At 39.1% G+C, this 12,845-nt stretch overlaps 1 protein-coding gene across 1 annotated transcript in view; it reads right to left on the bottom strand.

Annotated features, from left to right (window-relative positions):
- Window positions 1–12,845, bottom strand: part of Arid2 (AT rich interactive domain 2 (ARID, RFX-like)) — a gene marked incomplete at its 5' end in the record, with an annotated part of 178,626 nt that overhangs the window by 90,890 nt on the left and 74,891 nt on the right.

Here is a 12,845-nt window from a genome sequence, read left to right as displayed (position 1 = left end):
AATCAAGAGATCTCATGCAACCTTCCTCTGAAGATCCAGTGAAGAAAATAACAAAATGGGGGCTGGGGATTTAGCTCAGCGGCAAAAGCGCCTGCCTGGCAAGCGCAAGGTCGTGAGTTCAGTCCCTGGTACCGGAGAAAAACCAAAAAAAAAAAAAAAAAAGATCAAAAAAAAAGAAATAACATCCAACAATATGGTGCATACAAGAAAATCACTGGACTAAAAAAAAAAAAATTCATACACTGAAAGTCAAAGGATGGAAAACAATACTCTATGTGATAGGAACACAGAAAAAAGAAAAGGTAGACTATTTTATTTGCAAAGGTGGATTTCAAAGCAAGACTACTCAAGAGACACTAAGAAGGTCACTAAAGACTTGTTAAGGGAACAAGCCAAGAGAATGAGACAACAGTCATAAATATATATGCACCAAATACCAGAGCATCCCTATATAAAACAAGTGTTGATGGACAAGAAAAACACGATACTGGTGGATCAATACAACTGTAATGGGGTACCTCAATAACCCACTGTCACAAAAAGATCAATTAGACAACTAATTTACAAAGAAATATTAGAGCTGTAACAAACCTTTGAACAAATGAACTTAGTAGATATCTACAGTGTGTTCCTACAGCATCACAATACACATTGTTCTCAGCTGCACATGGGACTTTCTCCAAAACAGACTGTGTACTAGCTCACAGAACATGCTTAAGTAAATGCAAAGGAACTGAAATTAACCCATGCATATTATCAGGCCATAGTGCAATGAATTGGGAAATAAATGGCAAAAGAAATAAAAAAAATTCATAAACACATGGAAATTACATACTATCCTCCTGAACAACCAAAGGGTCACAGATCAAATTAACAAAGAAATTAGACATTTCTACAATGAACAGATACTGCCTATACAACATAAGAGAACTTGTGAGATGCAATGAAAGCCCACAAGGGACATTTACAGTGGTGAAGTCCCATGTGATAAAAACAGTGAATTGAACAACCCAATGCTGAACCTCAAACTTCAAAAAAAAGAGCAACTTAGGGCCAAAGCTTGTACATGGGAGGAAATTATACAGATCAGAGGAGAAATGAATGCAATAGAGACTAAGAAAACAATACAAAGGATTAATGAATTAAAGAGTTGATTCTTTGAAAGATTAAATAAAACTGACATACCTTTAGCCAAACTGATCTAAAAAAAAAAAGGAAGGAAAAGACTCCAAATCTCTGTAATTAGGAATGAAGACGGTGAAGTCACAATGGATCCTGCAGAAATCCAGAAGATCATCAAGAACTACTTTTAGAACCTGTACTCTAGTAAGATGGAAAACTCAGAAGGAATGGATAGGTTCCTAGATACATATGAATTACCAAAACAAAATCAAGATATAAAAATTCTAAATAACCGTGTATCAGTCAATGAAATTGAAGATGTAATAAAAAAAACTACCAACAAAAACAGAAGGAAAAAAAAAAAAAAAAGCCCAGGTCCTGACAGATTCACCGCCAAGTTCTACAAGAAATTAAAGAAATAATGCCACCACTCCTCAACTACTAAATAATGCCACTACTCCTTAATGAATCTGAAAGGGAAGCAACACTCCCACACTCATTCCTGGAAGTAGGCATTACCTTGATACCAAAACTAGAGAAGGATCAATCAAAAAAAGAGAACTGCAGGCCAACCTCTCTAATGAATACAGATGCAAAAATCCTCAATAAGACACTGGCAAACAGAATGCAGCAAATCATCAAAATTATACACCATGAGTAAGTAAGATTCACCTGAGGAATGCAAGGATGGTGTAACATATGCAAATCAATAAATGGAATACACATTAACAGAACCAAGTTGCAGAAAAAGCATCTGACAAAATCTAACACTCATTCATGATAAAAACACTATAGAAAATTGAAATCGGTGGTCTTTATCCAATCTGCTAAAAGCCATCTATGACAAAGCAGCAGCCAACATAACACTAAATGGACAAACATTGAAAGCTTGGACTCTAAAACCAGAAACAAGAGAAGGATGCTCAACATCATCACTCCTACTGAACACAAACCCGGAAACATTGGCAAGAGCTGTTAGACAGGAGAAGGAAAACAAGGAATTAGAATAGGAAAAGGTTAAATTATCATTATTTAAGGACGATACAATTCTCCACATAAAAGACTCCAGGGAACAAAGGAAGGAAGGGAGGAACGAAGGAATGGTGGGAGGGGAAAGGGAGGGAGGGAAGGAGAGAGAGAGGGAAGGAGGGGAGAGGGAAGGAGGGGAGAGGAAGGGAGGGAAGAAGGAAGGGAAGGAGGGAGGGAGTGAAGAAGGAAGGAAGGAAGGAAATGAGGAAGGAATGAGGAAGGAAAAAAGAAAAGAAAGAAAGAGGAATCAGTCTAATGAAGGCAGTGAAAGATCACTCCACTGAAAACTGCAGCACTCAGAAAAAGGAGACTGAAGAGGACATCACAAAATGGAAAGACGTCCCTCGCTGTTGGGTATGAGAACTAATATAGTGAGAATGAACAGACTTCTAAAATTGTTATACAGATGTAATGAAATCTTGATCAAAATACCAACAGCACTACAGAAAACAATCTTAAATTCATTTGGAACCCCAAAAGACTAAGAATAGCAAGATCACTCTGGGCAATGAGGCAAGGTAAGGGGCACCATAATCCCTGACTTCAAATTATACTGTAAAGCTACTGTCATAAAAACAGCATGGTTCTGGCAAAAACACAGATCCAAGGACTAATGAAACAGATTAGAAGATGCAGAAACAACTCCAGACACACTCAGCCACTTTATCTTTGACAAAGGAGCAAACACCTTCATTGGATGACAGATAACCTCTTTAATAAAAAGTGTTGAAAAAACTGGCTTTCTACATGTCAAACATTAAAACTACACCCATATCTTTCACCATGCACTAAACTAAAATCTAAATAGATCAAAGAACTTAATATTAAAACAGAAAGAGTAAATCTGCTGGAAGACAGAATAGGTAGAACTCTTGAAGACACTGGTATAGGCAAAGATTTTCTGAGTAAAACTCCAATCACACAGGAACTATCACAAAATCAACAACTGGGATCTCATCTTATAAAAAAGCTTTTGCACAGCAAGAGAAATCACCAACAGAGTAAAGAGACAACCCACAGTGTGGGGAAAAAAAATCTTTGCCAGTTGTTCCTTAGACAAAGGACTATCTAGAATACATAAAGAACTTAAAAAAAAAAAAAAATCAGACCCCCCCCCCCAATTTAAAGACCCAATACAAAAAAGAACATCTGAAATGAACAGACACTTTTCTGATGAAGAAGCGGAAACTGCAAATAAATATTTCAAAAAAAATGTTCAATATCACTGGTCATTCAAGAGACGCAAATTAAAACAACACTGAGATTCTATCTCACCCCAGAAAGAACAGCTATCATCAAGAAACCAACCAATAACAAAGGCTGACAGGGCTGTAGGGAAAAAGAAACCCTTTTCTACTATTGGTGGGAGTGTAGATTGGTGTAACCACCGTGGAAATCAGTGTGGAGATTCTCGAAACACTAGGACTAGGGTCCCACGAGACCCAGCCATTTCTTTTCTTGGTATCTTCCAGAAAGAATTAAAGTAATATGTAAACCTATGTTTATAGCAGCACAGTTTGTAATAGCCAAATCTTGGGAAGAGCCCAAATGCTTATCAGACGACGAATGGATAAAGATGATGTGGGATTTTTTAGACAATGAAGTACTACTCTGCCATAAGAAGGATAAGCTTGATATATTTCTAGCTAAATGCATGCATCCTCAGACCATACTCTTAAGTGAAATAAATCAAACATTTTTAAATATCGCATCATTTTTCTGGTGTGAGAAACTGAAACAGTAATTAAGGCCCAAAATATAAAATAGATAGTAGGAAACAGGAATTGTTGGGTCTGGAATATAGCTCATAGGCACAAATGCTTGCCTGGCAAGCGCAAGGTCCTGAGTTTGATTCCTGGTACCAAAAAAAAAAAAAAAAAAAAAAAGGAAGTAGGAATGGTTCAAACAGGAAGAGGAGCAAGGGAGGAGGGAGGGGAAATGGAAGGAAGGGAAGTGAAAAAAAGAACAAGAAAAAAGGGAAACAAAGCTTTTGTAAACAAGGAGGGGAAGCGGGTTGAAGGGAGGGCAAGGGACTGGGGAAAAAGAAAGAATTGAGCTATATATAAGTACAAATTCTCTATGATAAATGTGATCATTATGTATACCTAAAATATACTAATAAAACAAATCTTAGTATCTTGAATCTTACATAAATCACCATTAAACCAGCAGTGCAGAAAAAATTTAGTAGAATCCTAGGCAGAGACAGGGAGGTCACCAGCACCAAACAGTCCCAACGACACAGTCCACTGCGCACTTAGACCACAGCAGAGTGAAAGCAGAAATCAACAGCAAAAGAAGCCACAGGAACTACACAGATACACAAAGCGTAAGTAACATGTTGCTGAATAACCACTGGATCACAGAATAAATCAGGGAATAGTTTTTAGAATCCAATGCAAATGGAAGCATAACATACCAATACCTACAGGGACAATGAAACATTCCTAAGAAAGTTGTAGCTATACATGTACACATAAGAAGAACAGAGCAATTCATCCAAAAGATCTAGAAAGATAAGAACGATCAAAATCTGAAAATAACAAAAGAAATTATAAGGATTAGGGTAGAAACTAAACTGATACCAGAAAAACAATACAAATCACTAATGAACTGGAGAGCTTTCTTTGAAAGGATGGAAAGGGATAGAAGGGTGGGAAGATGAGGGGAAGGAAAAAAGATCAAGATGTGACAAATCTATGTACCAATTCCCCCACAGGACTGTATTTACTAAATCACAATAATGTATGAATAAAATATTTTTAAAAATATGTAAACCCTCTCCCCACATACAAAAAAGAGAAAACCATCACTATTTCCCTACTAACTCAGTCAAGAATCACAATGGCTGGCCCTGGGGGCATGTGTCTTAACCTCTTCTGCTCAGAAGGCAGAGGAAGGAGGATCACAAATTTGAGGCCCATCTGGGTAACAGAGCAAGACCATATCTCAAACAAACAAACAAACAAAACTAACAGATTATAAAACATTTGGGTGGAAGTTTGATAAGGAATAGGATTCTCACATAACCTCAAACTTTTTCTATGAATTATGTGTTTCCAAAAGAAATACAGGGGCTGGGGATTTAGCTCAGCGGCAAAGCGCCTGCCTGGCAAGCGCAAGGTCGTGAGTTCGGTTCCTGGTACCAGAGAAAAACCAAAAAAAGAAAGAAAAAAAAAAAATCAAAAAGAATACAATAACTTTGTAATGGATCTGTATTCTGCATTTAATTTCATTAAAAAGAGATAACAGATAAAACCCAATTGGATGGGTATTCTATGACATTACTGCCCTATACTCTTAAAAATGTCCAAGTCATGAAGAAAAAAAAAGGCAGGAACAATTTTTAAATGGTTCAGGTAAAAAAAGTGTATTTCTACAGATAGGGAGAAAGAGACAGATGAGAATACACTTGTCCCTGATTGGTTCCAGGACTACCCAACCACGGGTATCAGAATCTACAGATGCTCAAGTCCCTTCCATAAAATAGAAAGCACTGGCTTACACTCTGCACATCCTCCCTAATACGTTAAACCATCTTTAGGCCATGATATCTAATACAACGTAAGTACTCTATGTATTGCTACTACACTACATTAAAGAGTGATCAGAACAATAAAATCTGTACATTCTTAACAGATTTAGTTTTTCTTTGCAAAATATTTTCTATCCATGTGTAACTGAATGCAAACATGCACAATCTACACACAGTGAAAACAACTGCATCAAAACCCACAAGAACATGCTAATAATTGATGTATGTGGATAGAAAACACAAAACTTCTGTGTACTACTGCTGTGACTTGCCTTTAAGGATGAAACTGTACCAGTGTAAAAACCGATTCACATGGTTTCAAAACATTGATTCACTTAGGTGGTGACCTCATGGTCTCACGCTTGTCAGGAAGGCACTGTGCTGCTGAGCTATATCCCCAGCCCTCTAAAGGTCTGAAAACCTAAAGAAACTTAGGGGAAACTTTTATACAGTTCGGAAAATACTTCATCGTTCAGTACAGAGATATATGACTTTTAATACCTGACACATTATATTCAGCAATAAAGTCACAGAAAGAAGGAAAACCTTCTTTAAAGATGTTCTTTTATGGCAGATTCCTCTGTCTGGTGCTGAAAATCGAACCAAGGGTCTCGCTTTTGCTAGGCAAGTGATCTACACTTGAGCTATACATCCATTCCACTCCTAAAAATTCATTTTAAAAATGGCTTCTTGCCAGGTATGACGGGACATGCCTGTAATCCCAGCACTTAAGAGGCTGAGACAAGAGGATTGCTGTGAGTTTGAGGCCACCCCGGGCTACACAGTGAGTTTAAGGCTAGTCTGAACTAGATAATGAGACACGTTGTCTCAAACAAACAAGCAAAAACAAAATTTCTGTATGAGTTTCCTTTAAAGAGTAATTACTTTCTGTTTGCTGCTAATATTAACCTGAAAGGTTTCGTTTGATGTATTTTCGGTTTTTGAATGACCTACAAGTTCACATATTATTTATCACAAAATATCACATGGAAACTTAGCAAATTTGGGACTTTTGAAAAGTAAAGTGCACAGTTCTCCTTAAGGTTGGCAGCACCTGTAAGTATTCTGCAATGAGTTATTTACTGAGACAGTGTGGTGTAAAGATATTTTTCATAGTTACTTCATATAGTTATTAGGTACGAATGAGGGTTTTAACATTTTTTTTTTTTAAAACTTGTTTTTATATCATTAATTACCCTGAAATCATCCTGTAGCACTTCTGGCATTGTGGACTTCTAAATTGTTTGCTACATTAGCGTAACTATGAACGATGCAGTAAATGACCTTCACTTCTGCAACCTTACCTCGCAATCTCCCCTTCTCTACCGGTCTTCCCCCCTCACTGTATCCTCACCCTTCTGCTCTGGACTTTCCCCATTAAAACAACTGCTACTTTATTGTGGCTGTAAGTAAAATTAACATAGTTTTCTAGAAATGTTTTTCCTTAAAAATTTTATTTGCTTATGAGAATACATCTTGGGTAGTTTTCCTTTAGCAACCCACCAAAAAGTAGTCCTTTATGAATTTATTTTTGAAAGAGCATCTTGTAAAAACCTTGAGATGGGACACATTAGAAACATCTGCACCTGACTGGGGACTTTGGGGAAAATGGAGGAGTAGGAAGAAACAACTCAGTCTCCAAGATTCAGAATCCAGAACTGGAAAGTCACAACACGGGGTGGAGAACGAGGAGGAAGGTGGACCTCTAGGATCCAAGAAGGATTTGATGGGAAAACTGGAACCCTAAAGAAATTAAAGAGGCAGAATACAATGTGGAAAAAGGAAAGTGCAACCTGCACTTTCTCCCTGGCCCCTGGATCACAGGAAAGGAAGCCTGACTCCACAGAGCTTAAGTGGGGGGCTCCGGAGGCCTTCAGGGGGCGAGAGCAGTGGAACAGACTTGCCGTCTGCTCTAAGAGCTGGCGGGAGACTCCAGTCAGTGGCGGTTATACCCACTGGGAAGAGTGACTGGACACCAGTCCAAGGAGGAGCTGGCAGCGCTTCCAGTGAGACTGGCTGAGGGACAGCCACAGGGGACAAGCTGTCAGGGAGCCATGGTCAGGCCCTCAAGAGCTGCCCAGAGGGGTTTAAGCTAAAGGACTCAAGTCCCACCCCAGGGGCCACAGAATAGGCTCAGCTGGAATTACTCGGGCACCCTCCAGGTAATCCTGCTGCCTGCCGGGACGGCACCCAGCACAGACCTGGATCTGACTGCCTCTTCACCTACCAGCGCGAGCAGGGACACATCTTGAACCGGACACTATCCCACAACTGGACACACTGGAAGAAAACCACAGGTTCACAATCACGGAGGATTTTCTTCCTTTTCCCGCCTTGCTGTTGTTGTTTTCCTGTGTGTGTTTAGTTTTTCTTTGGCTTTGCTTTTTGTGAGTGTGTGCTGCGTTTTGTTTTGTTTTTCTCTTCTTTCGTCCTCACAAGTGTCTTGAGGCTTGGGAACTCTCCCTTGTTCCTTGTCCTTGCTTATGTTTAGTTCTTACTTATACCTTCATGCTTTTCTCTTCTCCTTTTTGATTCTTCTCCCTTCAATCACTTCTCTCTTACTTTTGCTCTCTACATTATTTTTCCCTTGTTCTTTTTCTTTTACCTTCTATTCTCATCCATTTTTTCTCTTAGCTTTAATAATTTTATAGCCACTCTCCTACACCCCCAAGTCACTTCTCTCTCCTCCTCATATCAGAGTTTAAAGTCTCAAAGATTTCTCTTGCACTCCCCCGTTCCCAAACCCTATATCATTTACAGTAAACCCATAAAGCTTTGTTATCTTTTGACAGTTAACTCTACAATATTATTGTTGAATTCTTTTCTACCACATGTAGAGATATTGCTGTCAACTCAATACCTGGGTTTTCTTAATGTTTATACCACGATTGCGGATGTCTCCTCTAGGATTAAGGGTGCTACATAATTGGATTTTATTGTATGTTATTATCTGGTTTGCCTTTGACAATTATTGTAGATGATTCACTTGATATTAACAGGGTTACATGACTGTCATTATTTCTCTCACCTGACTAACATTAACAATACCAGTACCTTGCGGGAGAACTTGGGTACTGGGCTAACTACACTACATCCTCTCCTCAACAGTGAACCAAGGCGGTCAGGTCTTGGGGTTGTGGCAAAGGATTATAGTTAGCCAAATCCAAAGAACATCATTGAAAAGCAGCTAAGAGATCTCTACACCAGCAACAAAGTCTTTAGACTATAAGCATGTGCAAACCTCAGCACAAAACAAAACCAATGAAAACACTGACAACAAAGCTATACAATGCCTCCCAAAACTCTCAGTCAAGGCGGCACCAAGGGGCACAACAGCGTAGGTCACACACCTGTATTATTAGTCAAATGGACAGCAGATTACAAAATGGATCAAGAAGGCTCAATGAGATACTCAGTGGGATTAGAGAACCATGCCAATAAGTGATGTATACACAATCCCAAATAGCCACAACGAAAAGTAAACCTCCCCACTTCACATTCTACTCAAAGTACCAGAAATCGGACAAAGGAAAAGAACCACACCTAAAAGTAAATACAGGCCGGGCGTGGTGGCGCACACCTGTAATCCCAGCACTCAGAAGGCTGAGGCAGGAGGATCACTTCAAGTTCGAGACCAGCCTGGGTTACAAAGTGAGCTCAAGGCCAGCCTGAACTGCATAGTGAGACCTTGGCTCAAAAAGACAGACAGACAGACAGACACACACACACACACAAAAGTAAATGCATTACAATTACAGCAGAGTTCTTTATACAAACTTTAAAAGGCAAGAAGGCTTGAAGGGAGCATTTCAAGCATTAAAAGATAACCATTTCTGACCCCTACAACTTATATATGCTACACAGATACCCTTCAAAATTGATAGAAAAATATAGTGTTTCCATGATAAGGAGTACCTCAAGAAATTCATGACCACCACACCAGCATTACAAAAACTTCTAGGATATCCTAGAAAGAGACAATGAACACAACAATGTCAATAAGTCAAAAAGAATGAATACACCTCACAGGAAGAAGAGCTGCGCAAAGGGTGAGGAAACGCGATCAGTCACAGGGACATCAGGCAGTGAGTACGTCAGTACCTCTCACTAATCACTCTCAATGTGAGCAGTCTCAATTCCTCAGTCAAAAGAAAAAGCCTGGCAGAATGGATTGAAAAACAAAACCCAACAATATGTTGTATACAGGAAACACATTTCACTGAAAAGGAAATCCAGAGACTAAAAATCAAAGGATAGAGAACAATATTCCATGCAACAGGAGCCCAGAAAAAGTAGGAAATGCTCTCCTAATTTCAGACAAAGTGGATTTCAAGCCAAAACTGCTCAGAAGAGACAAAGAAGGTCATTACGTATTGTTAAGGGAACAACTCAACAGGAAGAGGAAACAGTTATAAACGTGTGCACACAAACACAGGGTGCCTAACTTCACAAAACATTGACTGACATGAACAATCAAATCTACACCAATACAACTGTACTAAGGGATATCAACACCCCACTATCACAGAGACAGATCAACCAGACTCCCCGCAAAAAAAAATCAACAAAGAAATAACATTAATACCTCAGTTTACAAATGCTTACGTTCGAGCACAATTTGGTTTGAAAACAAAAGCATTCCACAAAATTTTGCTTCCGCTGGCAAACTGTATCAGGTGATAAACACAACAGACATCTTCCAAACACAAAAACACAAACACAACCGCCTTCCCCCAAATCGGAAAACAAATTAAGCTCAAAAGCAAGGTACCCCTATATCAGAGTTGAACCCATCCTTCAAAAACTAGACTGAGCGTCCCATGCCAGAGCAGAATACAGATTCTTCTCAGCAGCACACAGAACTATAAAACAAGGATAATGTCCCAATACAAGTGCAAAAGACACCTCAGGAACTATGCAAACACCTGGAAATTAAATAATACCCTCTTGAGTAACCCATGGGTCGCAGGTGAAATTAAAGAAGAACTTTGTTCCTGTCACCAAATGCTAATGACAGTACAACATACTGGAATCCATGGGACACAATGAAAGCAGTCCTCAGAGGCAAGTTTACAGAGGTGCATTCTCACATCAGGAAAACAGAGCGAGCTCAAAAAATAAGCTAATGATACATCTCAAGTTACTAGATAAACCACAGCAATCCAAACCCAAAGCTACTGCGAGGAAGGAAACTACGGGGATCAGAGCAGAAATTCGTGGAACAGAGCCTCAAAAAATACAAAGAATCAATGAATGGAAGAGTTGGTTATTTGAAAGACTAAGCAAAATAGAAAAAAGCCTTAGCCAATCTTACCAAAATAAGAAGACTCAAATCCATGCAATTAGAAATGAAAACAGCTGCCAGGCATGGTGACACATGCCTGTAACCCCAGTACTCGGCAGGCTGAGACAGGAGGTTCACCTCGGGTTCGAGGCCAGTCGTGGCTACAGAGTAGTGAGTTCAAAGCCAGCTTGAACTGCATAGTGAGACCTTGTCTCAGAAAAAAAAAAAGTAAAATCACAATGGATTTTACTGAAGTCCAGAAGACTATTGGTAACTACTTTAAACTATGCTATAATAAAATGGAAAATTAACAAGAAACGGATAAAGTCCTAGATATACATGAACTACTAAAGCTGAACTAAGAAGATATAAAAATCCTAAATAACCCATTACCAGTCAATGAAATTGAATAAGTAATAATATAAAAAATGCCTATGTCCTAACATATTCACTGCCAAATTTTACAAGAAATTCAAAGAAGATCTAATGCCAGTACCCCTCAAACTCGTTAAAGAAATCAAAAGGGAAGCAGTACACCCGAAGTCATTCCTGGAAGCAAGCACTGCCCTGACTCCAAAACCAGAAGAGGACCCAACCGAAAAAGAGAACAATGGGCTAATCTCTTCCCCAAACACACATACAAAATTCCTCAGTAAGACACTGGCAAACAGAATGCGGCACATCATCCAAAAGATCCTCCACCATGGCCAAGCAGGACTCTACACCACATTAACAGAAGCAAACACAAAAACCACTTGACCGTCTCAACAGATGTAGAAAACCACTTGACAAAATCCAAAATCTATTGCAGAAAAACAACGAACAGGTATAGAAGGTCTTTATCTCAATTCAACAAAAGCAAGCAGAAGCTGAAAGCTCTTCCTCTAAAATCAGGAACACGACAGGGATGTCTACATCACCACTCCTGTTCAATGTAGTTCTCAAAACTTTAGCCATAGCAATTAGACAAGAGAAAGAAATGAAAGGGATATGGATAGGGAAGAAATCAAATTATCATTATTTGCCGTTAACATGATCCTCCACATAGAAGAACCCAAAAACCCCACCAAAATACCTTCACAATAACCAAATTCAGTGGCATAGCCAGGACACAAAGTCAACACTCAAAAATCAGTAGCATTTCTATATACCAATAACAAACTCACCAGAAGAGAAATTAGGGAGACAATGCCTTTCACAATAGCATCAAGAAAAATGAAATACAGTAAAACCTTGAATTGCAGGTAACTTGTTCTGCAAGTGTTTCACAAGATGAGCAAACACTTCTAATAAATTTTAACTTGATAAACAACAAATGTCTTGCAATACAAGTAGTACAGGGCGCTGAATGTCACAAGATCACAATTAAGCCAATAATAGCTCTCTGTCTGTCTCTGTCTCTCTCCATCTTTCTCTCCATCTTTCTCTCTCTCTTCTCAGCAGGATTCTGTGATCATCTCCTAAAAGCAAGAGGTTATGGTGGATAGCTCTTCTGCAGAGGAGCAAAAAAAAAAAAAAAAAAGCAGAGGAATACCGTATGTCAAATGAGATTAGGGAGATGTGTAAAATGTGGAAAACATGCAAAATTTTGTAGAAAAGCACCACCCAAATAAGCCTGCAGCAGTGCAAACTATGAACCTATTTAAGGACAATGCAATGCCACATTTCTGCGAAATCCTCAAAAAGAGGCAAAGGAAGTGTCATTAGTGAGGTGCCCTCGTGAAGTTGCAGGAAAAGAAGAACCCATGGAGCCAACAGCGAGCAGTGACTCCTAGTGACAGTGAGGGTCGCCCTGCACTGCACCCCTCCTCTCTCCTCTCCCTCTCAGCAGCCATGAATGGTATCAAAGGCCACTGCGGTTGTCATTTTATTTTT

Source organism: Chinchilla lanigera, unplaced genomic scaffold (genome assembly GCF_000276665.1).
Source record: "Chinchilla lanigera isolate Chin_1 unplaced genomic scaffold, ChiLan1.0 scaffold00099, whole genome shotgun sequence".
In the NCBI taxonomy this organism is placed as follows: Eukaryota; Metazoa; Chordata; class Mammalia; order Rodentia; family Chinchillidae; genus Chinchilla; species Chinchilla lanigera.
The sequence above is the reverse complement of the archived record's forward strand: the minus strand, read 5'-3'. Positions and strand labels throughout refer to the sequence as shown.